The following is a 13861-nucleotide window of genomic DNA, read 5'->3' as shown; positions in this document are numbered from 1 at the left end:
TTAAAGGGGCCAACATAGAGCTCAGACTATTGCTTCAGAGGTTGCAAGCCCCAAGGCTATGTGGCTTCCACATGGTGTTGGGTCTGTGGGTGCACAGAATTCAAGAGTTGAAGCTTGGGAACCTCCACCTAGATTTCAGAAAATGTATGGAAATGCCTGGATGTCCAGGCAGAAGTCTGCTGCAGATGTGGAGCCCCCATGGAGAACATCTGCTGGGGCAGTGCAAAAGAGAAATGTGGGGTTGAAGCCCTCATACAGAGTCCCTCCTGGGGCACTGCCTCGTGGAGCTGTGAAAAGAGGTCCACTGTCCTCCAGACCCCAGAATGGTAGCTATACTGAGAGCTTGCACCGTCCACCTGGAAAAGCTGCAGACACTCAGTGCCAGCCCATGAAAGCAGCCAGGAGGGAGGCTGTACTCTGCAAAGCCACAGGGTCAGAGCTTTCCAAGGCCATAGGAGCCCACCAGTTGCATCACCATGACCTGGATATGAGACATGCAGTCAAAGGTGATCATTTTGGAACTTTAAGATCTGAGTGCCCTGTTGGATTTCAGACATGCACAGGGCTTGTATCCCCCTTCATTTTGGCCAATTTCTCCCATTTGGAACAGGTGTATTTACCCAGTGCCTGTACCTTCATTGTATCTTGGAAATAACTAACTGCCTTTTGATTTTACAGGCTCATAGGCAGAAGGGACTTGCCTTGTCTCAGATAAGACTTTGGATGGTGGACTTTGAGTTAATGCTAAAATGAGTTAAGACTTTGGGGGACTGTTGGGAAGACATAACTAGTTTTGAAATGTGAGGACATGAGATTTGGGAGGGGCCAGCGTGGAGTGATATGGTTTGGCTGTCCCCCATCCAAATCTCACCTTGAATAGTAATAATCCCCACATCTCAAGGGTGGGAACAGGTGGAGATAATTGAATCACAGGGGCAGTTTCCCTCATACTGTTCTCATGATAGTGAAGATGTCTCATGAGATATGATGATTTTATAAATGAGAGTTCCCCTGAAGAAGCTCTCCTGACTGCTGCATGTAAGACAAGCCTTTCCTCCTCATTTGCCTTCCACCATGATTGTGAGGCCTCCCCAGCCATGTGGAACTGTGAATCAATTAAACTTCTTTTCTTTTTAAATTACCCAGTCTCAGGTATGTCTTTATTATCAGCATAAGAACAGACTAATACAATAGGTAAAAACTTACTAGTGCCATTTTGTTCATTGTTTTCTGGTTGGTTTGTATCATGTTTACACACAACAACTGAGGAGCTTGGAGAGCCTAAGTAACTTGCTCACTAACCACAAAGCCAATAAATTGTAGTGTGAGGATTTGAAACCAGGCAGGGAGCTCTGTAACTGGTATGCTGGCCTGTTCTACTTTTCTCGCTTGTTACCTTTTGGTGTTCAGATTGTTGTGGGTGAGCAAGCAGCAGAACTGCACTAGATTCCATGTTTGTCTCTTTTCCTAAATTTTGACCTATTTCATTTGTGTTGTTGTCATGAAACTGCAGCTTCTTATCTTCACCTGTCACAAACCTGCTCATAGCCACAGATTTCAAATGCATTGTACTCTTTGATCTCATTTTTCTATTGCTTCTCAGACTTCATGGTCTCTTGCTTTCTCATCTATTTTGGAGTTGTTTTGGAAAGCAAAATTTTCCAAAATTATTTTAAGGCAATTTTATTATGTCATTTATTCACAGGAAACAAAAATAACATTTAGGATTTCTGACACACTTTTAGATAAATTTTTTTACAAATTTTGACAGAAAAGAACTTACTGTTTAAATATATTCCTACCTCAATTCTAAAGAAATATTCACTACTTCAAAATGAAATTTAAGACCTTTAAGATTTTAAAATGTTAGAATCATTATTTTTTATATACTAAGAAACATCTAGACAAGCAGAAAGCTAATATGAAAGTGTTTAGTGGCTCTCTAGTAACCCCTAAAATATAGTTGACCCTTGAGAAACATGAGGTTAGAGGGACTGACCCCCACCATAACCCCTCAAAAACTTACCTATTAATAGCTTACTGTTGACCAGATGTCTTACTGATGTATAGAGTTGATTAACACAAATATTGTATGTTATATGCATTAAGTACTCTGTTCTTACAATGAAGTAAGCTGGGAAAAATAAAATGTTACTAAGAAAATCATAAGAAACAGAAAATATACTTACTATTCATTATGTGGGAAAAGGTCATTACAAAGGTCTTCATCCTCATTATATTCACGTTGAGTAGGCTGAGAGGAGGAAGGGCAAAGTCTGGTCTTGCTGTCTCAGGAGTGGCAGAGGTGGAAAAGATGGAGGAGGTGGAAGAGGAAGCAGGAGAAAGAGACAGTCAGTAGAAATTTATGGAAATACATCATAACTTTCATCTTACTTTTTGCTTTTAAATTTCTCTAAAAATATTTCTACATGATATCAGTCCTACTCCCCTGCTGGGTTGGTTTCAGTGCCTGTGTCATAGAAGGGTCCTTGAAATAAAATTAAAAAAACTCAAAAGCAGTCTTGAATAATTAGAACACTTTTGCCAGATTATCTAATGCCAATTTGTTTCTGGAAGATTCTTCTATGTCTTCTTTCTCATTGTCTGGCACTGGTTTGGAAGCACTCATCTCCATCAAATCATCTTCTGTTAAATCCTCTGGTGTGGTGTCTATTAGCTCTTGAATTTCTCCAAGATTCATAATTTGAAACGTTTACCCCCTACCTTTTTGCTATATCCACAGTCTCTTTTATGATATCCTTGATTGGCTCTGTCATAAATCCTGTGAAGTCATGCACAACATCTGGACACAGTTTTCTCCAGCAGGAATTTATTGTTTCAGGCATGATGGCTTTCACGGCTTTTTCTATAACAAGAATGCCATCTTCAATGGTGTAATCCTTCCAGACTTTCATGATGCTCTCACTATTGAGGTCCTCTTTCATAGAACTGACAATTCTTTCCATTCAGTGCTGTGTGTAATGAGCCTTTAAAGTCCTTGTGACCCCCTGAATTAAACATTGTGTTTAGGGGCAAGTAGATCACTTCCACATCTTTGGTGTTGAACTCATGGGACTCTGGATGGACAGGGGCATTGTCTAATATTCAAAGAACTTTAAAAGGCATTCCTTACCGGTAAGGTACTTCCTGACCCTAAGAACAAAGCATCGATGAAACCAATCCAGAAAAACTGTTCTCTCATTATCCAAGCCTTCTTGTTGTATGACCAAAAGTTTGGCAGCTGGTGTTCGTCTTTCCCTTCAAGGCTCCAGGGTTAGCAGCTTTATAGACAAGGGCAGTCCTGATTATAAACCTGACTGCATTTCCAGAAAATAGTAAAATTAGCCTATCCCTTTCTACCTTAAATCCTGGTGCTCTCTTCCCTTCTTTATTAATAAATGCCTTTTGTGGTATTTTTTTCTAGCATGAGACACGTTCATCTGCATTAAGTACCCTGCCAGCAGACATTCTCTCTTCTCAATGATTTTTTAAATGGCATCTGGGAACTTGTCTGCTGCCTCTTATTTGACAGAAGCTGCTTCTCCTGTTATCTTGAGTTTTTTTTTTTAAACCAAACCTCTTCCTAAAATTATCGAACTGTCTTTTGCTGGCATTAAATTTTCTAGCTTTAGATCATTCACCTTCTTTTTGCTTTAAAGTGTCAGATAATGATCTTGTTTTTCCTTGACCTATATTAGCATCTATTCTCATGCCTTTCTTAGACCAATTCTGCATCCACATAAAAGTTGCATTTTCAATACAAGATTAAAAGGTATTTTACAAAAAGTACATGGGTTGTTTACCTGCTGGCATAGCTGCAGCAATGGCTACATGCATTTCCTTTTCTTTTTTTAACAATGGACCTAATGACGGATTTATTTATCTCAAAATGGTGGGTTATCATAGCTGCAGATCTCAACCTATGGTACATATCAAGCAATTCAACTGTTTCTTGTAATGTTATGACTTTTCCCTGCTTCTTGGGAGCACTTCCAGCATCACTAGTCATATAGGTCCCATAGTGTTAGTCAAGGTTTACAGTGTTACACTTAACATTATAAAAAATATGTAAGAATTGAGAGTCATCACTTTTATTGCAATATGCAATTTACTGGAAAGACAAATTGCTCATGTGGATATGATTTTTTATGTGTTAACTCCTATCTCTAAAATACACACACACACACACACACACACACACACACACATCCCACTCATTATGACCACATTGAACTCTGCAGTTTATTCCTGAATGTGTCATCTTTTTCAGGCAGGCATATGTTTGAAAACACTTAGTTCTCAGCCTTTTCTTATATTCTCAGAGATCCTGTCCATGTTGTAAGACCCAGTTCAAATGTCACCATCTACATATTTTGATGTCAGTTTCTGCTTGCTGTTGATTCCCATGAATAGCCATTCTCACTCTATATTGAATTAAACAAAAGAGAGGTTTCTGACCAGAAATATATAATTTTGGCGGGAGTTCATCTGAGTTAACTATTTGTCATGAAATCTTTTGTTGCTTTCAAGGCACAACAATGAAATTGGCTTCTACCTATGCCTATATCCCATGCTACAGATGGGAAGAAGCATAGTTCGTTAAGGTAGGATGTCTGATCTAGTATCAGATGAGTAAAAAAATCTGCATTAGAGTGAAAAACGAGCCTGTACTATGACTCGAACATTTGATGAACTTATAGGATTACTGACTGTGCAATTAATACTGGCACCATCACTGGCTGGTCAGAGATTTATATTTCCTGAAAGGAATTAATAGGTTTAGGAGGGCATTACTGATGAAATTGCAGATACCCAATTCCAAGCCTACACAATGGGCACGGAATTAGTGTATATTAAATCACCTCTCACGGTGATTTAATATAAGAGGAGGTGATTGAGTATAAGAGGAATAATGATAATATTAGGATGTTTGAGGATTCTAAAGTACATCAGTGAAGGCAAGATTATGTTATAGTTGTTTTCATTTGGAAAATGAAAAGGAGTAAAATAAAATATAAACCTTGGAGTCTAAACGCTGATGAAATTTAAGTCTCCCCTGTTCTGGCAAAGAAGAGGAGAAATTTAACATGTATAAGGAGAAATTTAACATGTATAACAAAATACATTTTCAAATTGATTCCAACTGATGTGCTTGTCTCACCATTGCATAACTCTGTAACATGGAATAATGTTTTTCTAGACAGTCTCTCACTCTGTCACCCAGGCTGGAGTACAACGGCACAATCATAGCTCACTGTGACCTTGAACTCCTGGGCTCAAGTGATCCTCCTGTCTCAGACTTGAGTAGCTAGGACTAAAGGCATGAGCCACCATATTCAGCTAATTTTTTTTAAAAAAAATTTCAGAGGCAGCATCTTACAATGTTCCCCAGGCTAGTCTAGAACTTTTGGCCTCAAACGAATCTCCCACCTTGGCCTCCCAAAGCATTGGGATTACAGGCATAAGCCACTGCACCTGGCCCATGTAATACAAAATTGATGCACCCAAAGATCTTAGGATATATGGAACTATAAGAAGTAATAATAACCAGGTCCTCATAGCATCATGGACTACCTTTTGTTGATTTCTCTCCATTTCCTGAGAGTCTACAGGAACTAATGCCACCATAACTCACATTTTTATTTTCCCTGTGGCAGCACAAGAAATCCAAGCTTTGCAGTGTTTGGTTTGATTTGAGATGTCTTAATCTAATCATCATCCATCATCCTCTAATCTGACACATCCTATATGTCTTCCTTCCCTCTCAGACCCTTTTTCTTTGCTCCTTGAAACACTCATCTGTGATCAACATGGTCTCATTTATCCTTGTTATCTTTACCTTGACTAAAACCAGGTTATGCTACTTCCCTGGAGGACCTCTCAAAAGGAAGCTGTTTGTTCTATTTCTTTCTCATCTGTCCCAGGACCAGGTATTGCATTAGGAGATCCCTTGCTTCCCACTGCTGCTTTTAAATCATTTCATTTCCTTCTTCCCTTCATTCTTCCCAAATGCAAGGTCTTTCAACTTTCATTTCATGCTACACTCTGCCCTTTATTGCTGCTCTCTGGAATTTGTGGTCACAGTCCCTCATACACTGAAAACTCACATACCTCTATCTCTAGCCCTGTTGTATTCCTGATGACTTGAGCATCCAAGGGAGTGATACATACAGCACTGGTCAATCATTTCTTTACCTGCCACACATACAGCAATCTTTAATTTCAATAGCCTTAGCCACTCATTCCCAAATAATGCTTGGATCACGCACATTATCATGAGTAAATACACCCATGTCTGAAATCCTGATTTCAAGTACTCCCCAATTTTTCTCTCTTTTCTTTACTTTCAGCTCACAGAAACAATTCTTCCACCATATTAAAAACTCTAATCCAATTCACTTGTTCCACCACTTTTTTTATTCATTATTCTCTCCTGTCTTTACTTTCTTCCTCCTATTTCTTGATGCACTATTTCAATCACTCACTTCTAAACACACTAGGTTACTTTACCTAATACACTCAAACCCTCTTGGGATCCAGTTTTCCACCTTCCTTATGCCTATGAATTTTATGGAATAAAATGATATAAATGGGTCGACTGGTTTTATTTTAAATTACCAATTGTACATTTAAAAGCATATTTTCTGAGAATGATAGTTTCCAGCTTCATCCATGTCCCTACAAAGGACATGAACTCATCATTTTTTATGGCTGCATAGTATTCCATGGTGTATATGTGCCACATTTTCTTAATCCAATCTATCATTGTTGGACATTTGGGTTGGTTCCAAGTCTTTGCTATTGTGAATAGTGCCGCAATGAACATACGTGTGCATGTGTCTTTATAGCAGCATAACTTATAATCCTTTCTCAGCAAACTATCGCAAGGACAAAAAACCAAACACCGCATGTTCTCACTCATAGGTGGGAATTGAACAATGAGAACACATGGACACAGGAAGGGGAACATCACACACCAGGGACTGTTGTGGGGTGGGGGGAGGGGGGAGGGATAGCATTAGGAGATATACCTAATGCTAAATGATGAGTTAATGGGTGCAGCACACCAACATGGCACATGTATACACATGTAACAAACCTGCATGTTGTGCACATGTACCCTAAAACTTAAAGTATAATGATAATAAAAAATAAAATAAAATAAAATAAAAGTTAAATTAAGAAAATAAGTTAGCCAGTACAGACACGAAGAAGAGAATTCCACATAAAATAAACAATATATATTCAATCCCTGAGTAAAAGAAAGAACTATGTATCGAGAACTGGAGGGCCAGTATGGGCAGAGAGAAAAAGGGAACTGGTCTGAGATAGGTCAAAGGGAGAGGGCAAAGGAAAAAAAAAAAGCATACTTTCTAATGTTGTGTGGTTTTGCTCTCTTTTCATAGTAAATTGCATCTACCTTTCCAAGGAAACAATTTTAAAACTTCTTTCTTTTTCAAACCCTTCACAACTCCCCTCACTACACAAACACACACATACACTCATATCCCACCTAATAATCTTCATACTGTCATATTTCATTGAAAAACTAGAAATTGTTATTTATTTTAAATTAACTCAACACATTTTATTGGAAGGAAACTGTCTTATTTTCACACTACCAAATTGTCCTGCTTGCAGGTATGTGGATCTGGTGCTGCTCCTAGTCAATAAAAAAACTATCTCTGCTACAGTCAACCAGGACAGTACCCTCCACTGGTGCTCCAGATCTCATTCTCCCTTGTCCTCACAAGGATTTTGCCTGTATAATCATCTTATATCTTCTTTATCAATATTTCTTTCCTTTTTATTGTATTATCCTCACTAGCCTCTAAAATGTGTTTACTATGCCCTACTTTTAAAAAGATAAATCTCCATTTCTCACTAGATAGGGCTCATTACTCTGCTTAGTGTCATAGTGATGGCAGCAGAGGCCCATCTGGAGCAGCTGCTGTGGAGATGTCACCTGCAGTGGAGGAGGTGTGGCTGGGGCTGGGAACAGGAGAGAGCCCTGCTCCCTATTGAGGTGGCATGTGAGAGCACCATGCTCCCAGGTGCAACTGCAGCTGCGCAGCCACCGCTCGGGATCCAGGCATCCCTGCGCTCTAGGGAGCACATGAAGCCTCCTGCCCCTGCATGCTTGGAAGTGCCTGCTCCCCTTCCCTGGGCCTCTCCTGTTCCCGGCACCTGCTCCAGTACAAAGCAAAGTTGTAGCTGAGCCCAGGTGTTGTTGTGACCTGGCCAGGTGTGCCTGCACTCAGGGCAGTGCTGACACACCAGCCCCCTGCTGCCTCAGCCCCCTCTGAAGCTTTGGGTACCAACAAGCCCAGGGAGGGAGCTTGGGTGGGGCCTGAGGGCGGCTTGGCGTGGACCTGCAGGCACCTCTCAGCATGGACAGCCTGGGTGTGTGGACAGCATGTTGATGGCAGTGGGAGGCAAACAGGTTCCTAGGCAGGAAGGGGCAGGTACCCAGTGAAACCCCACCTTCAAGCCAAGCCAGGGATGGCCTGAAGCCTGGGAGCTGGGCTGCCAGTTCTGGGTGGAGTCATGACCTAGAATGAGAATTTGTGGTTCCTTTTCCATGCCTGCCCATGGCCACCCACGGACCAATCAGCACCCACTTCCTCCCTTCTGAGCCCATAAAAACGCCAGACTCAGCTAGACTCACTCTTCAGGATGACCTGGCTGTGGAGAGGAGTTACCCCCTTTGGGTGTCCAGGGAGCTGTTCTGTTGTTCAATAAAGCTTCTCTCTGCCTTACTCACTCTCCAGTTGTCTGCATAACTTCATTCTTCCCAGAAGCGGGACAAGAACTCAGGACCCGTTGAAGAGCAAAAAGAGCTGGAACATGTTACTGAGTGGCTCACCAACCTGTGGGAGATGACATGTTTTCTGACTTAGGGAGTAAAGAATGGCAGTCCTTCTGGGAGCCCAGACCTTGAGGTTCATTGAGTCAGGGCTGTGACTCACTGTAATACCCTCTTTGGGGCTCTAAGGTTCCTGCTGTTTCCCAGCTCTCAAGCACCACCACCTCCAGAGGCTGCATGAAATATGTCTGGTCCAGCCACAGCCTCACATGGAGCTGACACCTGTGCCAGAGCCTGGAGCTGCCCTCCCCACCACAGCAGCCAGTGTGCCTCACTGTGGACAGTGGCCAGACCCTGTACTGGTTCACCCACACAACCCTCACCGCTCTGGGCCCGGCTTGCCCTTGGCAGGCATAGGATCCAGGCTGGTAGCATGAGCCAACCATAGCCTGCCAAACTGAGTGGGTGGAATGACCTCAGCATGCATAAGCAAAAACCCAAGCAGATGCACTGCCATCCACAGAACTTTCTGGCTTGCAAAGTGACACCCTAGGGATCATGTGACAATAGCAAAGTCTCTTAAATAAGTAATCAAGAATTGTCATATCCACATCCTCACCTCCCATTCAGATTCTGATCCATTCAAATCTCACTTTCATCCCCACCACACTACTGAAACTTTTATTCTCAAGGTCACCAAAATCATCCCGCTACCAATTCCATTGGACTATATCTCTGTCTTCTTCTCCCTTGATTTCTCAATGATGTTACACACAGCAGCTCTTCCCTATTTCTTAAAACACTCTCCTTTCTTGTCACTCTTGACACCACTGACTCTGTTTTCTTTTTAAAAAAATGTCTCAAGGTTCTCCCTTACATTTCTTACACAATTTGTCTTACTCCTCCAATACCTTCTTCAACTCTTTATGCTGGAATTCCTAAACTGCCTTTCCTGAAATCTATTCTTTTTTACATCTACACTCTGTCCCTAGGTGTTTTCACTCTTTTGACTTTAAATACAATCAAATGCTGATCATTTTTATGTTTTATGTTGATATTGCTAGGCCAGATCATTCATTGAACTCCATATTTATATACACAACTGTCTATATGATGGATGCCTCAAAGTTATGTCCAAAATGTACAAACCTACAATATCTGTTTCTCATACAATCTTCCTCATTTCAGTTAATGCCATCACCATTGATCCAAGCAAGCAAGCCAAATCCATCAGACTATCTTCTTCCAGTTCATTGTAGGTTATTTAATTTTTATCTTTTGTGTCTTATTTCAAATGTTATCTTTTCAGAGTCTTCTCTGACTATCCCATCTAAAATAAACTCCTTATCTCCTTTCATATCTTTTTGTGTATGTACTTCACATTTTTGCGGTATATATTATTTTCTATTTTCAGCACTAGAATCATTGCCAGTTGTGAGCAGATTTCTTTCTTATCACTATACCTGTATCAGATAGTGTAAGACCTGACATATAGTAGGCACTTAAATCTTTGTAAATTAAATAGAAAAAAATAAAATTTCAAAACATATCTCATAATAATTTCACATAATTATACATTATAATTAACCAGATTAATGGGTTAAATTTATTATATGCAGGTCTAGCAAGGACATTACGATAGAGAACAAGGTGTATTACCAGTCCCATCCCCACCCAATGAACACATCATGCTTGTAATAGAATTGTTGAAATACCATTAAAAATATCCAAACTCTATTTCTAAAATGAATTATGGCTTTCTTTCATTTGTCTCTTCCATTACTTCTTATTCCTTTTCTAAATCTTTAGTTATGTAGACATAGTTTTGCTGTATAATTTAAATTCTGGTTTCAGTTACTTGAATTAATGCTCCAGTTTTACTTCTTGGATTTGGCTTAGGCATTTCTATAGAACACAATACACCTGGGCATAGTTTGCCATAGAAGTTCACTTCTGGCTTTATAATCATGCACTTGCTATCATTTCTACATCCCATAAACATAGATAACAGAGTCACACAATCTCTCTAGATCTGGGAAATTCCCAGCAAGACCTCTCTTCAGCCAGCCTTCGCTAGGAAGTTTTTTTTAAGAATTAAATTTAATTGTTACAGACACAAGCACAATTATATTAATTAAAAATCATGGTGAATATAAATTACTTTAACTGAGATGATTTGTTTAAGTAAAGGTGCACAATGAAATTACAATTCAGAATTGGCCTTTGTTAAGGTGTAATAATTTTACAAAGACTAGCTATTAATCTTTTGTGGAAAGCTGAAACTTTTTTTATCCTAACTTTAAATGCAGAAATGATTTTTAGACTCAAGGATTTGTAAAACCTTGAATTCACACTAGAAAAAAAATTTAGAAATTCATTAATGGTGATATCCACATATATTTAACACTTTCTAGTTGTACATGAAACATATCCAAGTGCTTTTCAGGATAATCTAAAGTCTAGGACTATTTGTAAAAGCTGGTTTTGGCTTTTAAAATTATATTTTAAGCAGGTTCTAAGGGAGAATTGTAGTGTAGGAAAAAGTGACTAAGAAAGATGATATATCCTCCCCTCTGAGCTATGGTGAGTGTGGCATTTGTCGTATTGATACAATAAAAATAATAAAGCAATAATCTTTCAAAGATGTTTCACTATTCCATGGAAAGAAGTTGAATCTATTGAAAGAGCTAGAACTGGCTAGTCCAACAGGAACTCTAAAGTTTTATTTTTGGTAGCACCAAGGAGGTCTGGGAAATTCTCTGTTAGGTACAGAGTAGGTGATTGACAGAAAACACATGACCACTTCAATAGACATTACCAGTGTTTGAAAATCCTTCGTGAAATGAGTGCTGGTGGCATCCAACCCATCAATGGCAGGGCATGTGAATGTGTGAAGGTGGGCAGGGGAAAACTGATAATGGTACCATTATGAGAAATCAACAATTGCCTGAGAAACTGCTAACAGAGGAGGAGGGCAGTGTAGTTAGCAACAGATTTTTGACTGATATTAAAAGTAAACTTGGGAACTTAAATGAAATATTAGGTCTGTTCCTTTGTTGACATTAGATAGTATTGCTATTATTATCGGAATTTTTTTGTATCTTAGAGAAGCAATGAACTATTGTTTGATGAGTTTTTGTTAGCTTTTCAGATGGGGGCTCAAATAACTATATCCTTCTATATCAGGGGTTCTCCTGATATAAGATTTACCTAGATGTGTGGATGACTTCCAAGTTAGCACAAGTAAGGAAACAAAGTAAGTTGAATTATGAAGTTTAACTTTTTGAAACTGTAGAGTTACATTGCAATTCATTGTCATTCAGAAAAATGAAAAAATTTTTGAAAGTCTGTTTGAAATCAAAGTCTATCTTAGAGTTGTTAAAACTAAAATGAATGGGAGGAGCCAAGATGGCAGAATAGGAACAGCTCCAGTCTACAACTCCCAGCGTGAGCTACACAGAAGATGGGTGATTTCTGCATTTCCATCTGAGGTACGGGGTTCATCTCACTAGGGAGTGCCAGACAGTGGGTGCAGGTCAGTGGGTGCACGCACCACACGTGAGCCGAAGCAGGGCGAGGCATTGCCTCACTAGGGAAGCGCAAGGGGTCAGGGAGTTCCCTTTCCTAGTCAAAGAAAGGGGTGACAGACGGCACCTGGAAAATCGGGTCACTCCCACCCGAATACTGCGCTTTTCCGATGCGCTTAAAAAACAGTGCATCAGGAGATTATATCCCACACCTGGCTTGGAGGGTCCTACGCCCACGGAGTCTCACTGATTGCTAGCACAGCAGTCTGAGATGAAACTGCAAGGCGGCAGCGAGGCTGGGGGAGGGGCGCCCGCCATTGCCCAGGCTTGCTTAGGTAAACAAAGCAGGGGGAAGCTCGAACTGGGTGGAGCCCACCAAAGCCCAAGGAGGCCTGCCTGTCTCTGTAGGCTCCACCTCTGGGGGCAGGGCACAGACAAACAAAAAGACAGCAGTAACCTCTGCAGACTTAAATGTCCCTGTCTGACAGCTTTGAAGAGAGCAGTGGTTCTCTCAGCACGCAGCTGGAGATCTGAGAATGGGCAGACTGCCTCCTCAAGTGGGTCCCTCACCCCTGACCCCTGAGCAGCCTAACTGGGAGGCACCCCCCAGCATGGGCAGACTGACACCTCACATGGCCGGGTACTCCAACAGACCTGCAGCGGAGGGTCCTGTCTGTCAGAAGGAAAACTAACAAACAGAAAGGACATCCACACCAAAAACCCATCTGTACATCACCATCATCAAAGACCAAAAGTAGATAAAACCACAAAGATGGGGAAAAAACAGAGCAGAAAAACTGGAAACTCTAAAAAGCAGAGCGACTCTCCTCCTCCAAAGGAATGCAGTTCCTCACCAGCAACGGAACAAAGCTGGATGGAGAATGACTTTGACGAGTTGAGAGAAGAAAGCTTCAGACGATCAAATTACTCCGAGCTACGAGAGGACATTCAAACCAAAGGCAAAGATGTTGAAAACTTTGAAAAAAATTTAGAAGAATATATAACTAGAACAACCAATACAGAGAAGTGCTTAAAGGAGCTGATGTAGCTGAAAACCAAGGCTCGAGAACTACATGAAGAATGCAGAAGCCTCAGGAGCTGATGCGATCAACTGGACGAAAGGGTATCAGTGATGGAAGATGAAATGAATGAAATGAAGCGAGAAGGGAAGTTTAGAGAAAAAAAGAATAAAAAGAAACGAGCAAAGACTCCAAGAAATATGGGACTATGTGAAAAGACCAAATCTACATCTGATTGGTGTACCTGAAAGTGACGGGGAGAATGGAACCAAGTTGGAAAATACTCTGCAGGATATTACCCAGGAGAACTTCCCCAATCTAGCAAGGCAGGCCAACATTCAGATTCAGGAAACACAGAGAATGCCACAAAGATACTCCTCGAGAAGAGCAACTCCAAGACACATAATTGTCAGATTCACCAAAGTTGAAATGAAGGAAAAAATGTTCAGGGCAGCCAGAGAGAAAGGTCGGGTTACCCTCAAAGGGAAGCCCATCAGACTAACAGCAGA

At 40.7% G+C, this 13861-nt stretch overlaps 1 long non-coding RNA gene across 1 annotated transcript in view; it reads right to left on the bottom strand.

Moving 5' to 3' along the window:
- LOC129528145 (uncharacterized) overlaps window positions 1–13861 on the bottom strand; it is a 312151-nt gene that overhangs the window by 163185 nt on the left and 135105 nt on the right. Inside the window, exon 3 of the long non-coding RNA XR_008673372.2 lies at window positions 2190–2285. This is a non-coding gene — a long non-coding RNA (uncharacterized lncRNA). The remainder of the gene's footprint in view (window positions 1–2189; window positions 2286–13861) is intronic.

This window comes from Gorilla gorilla, chromosome 19, assembly GCF_029281585.2.
Source record: "Gorilla gorilla gorilla isolate KB3781 chromosome 19, NHGRI_mGorGor1-v2.1_pri, whole genome shotgun sequence".
In the NCBI taxonomy this organism is placed as follows: domain Eukaryota; kingdom Metazoa; phylum Chordata; class Mammalia; order Primates; family Hominidae; genus Gorilla; species Gorilla gorilla.
The sequence above is the reverse complement of the archived record's forward strand: the minus strand, read 5'-3'. Positions and strand labels throughout refer to the sequence as shown.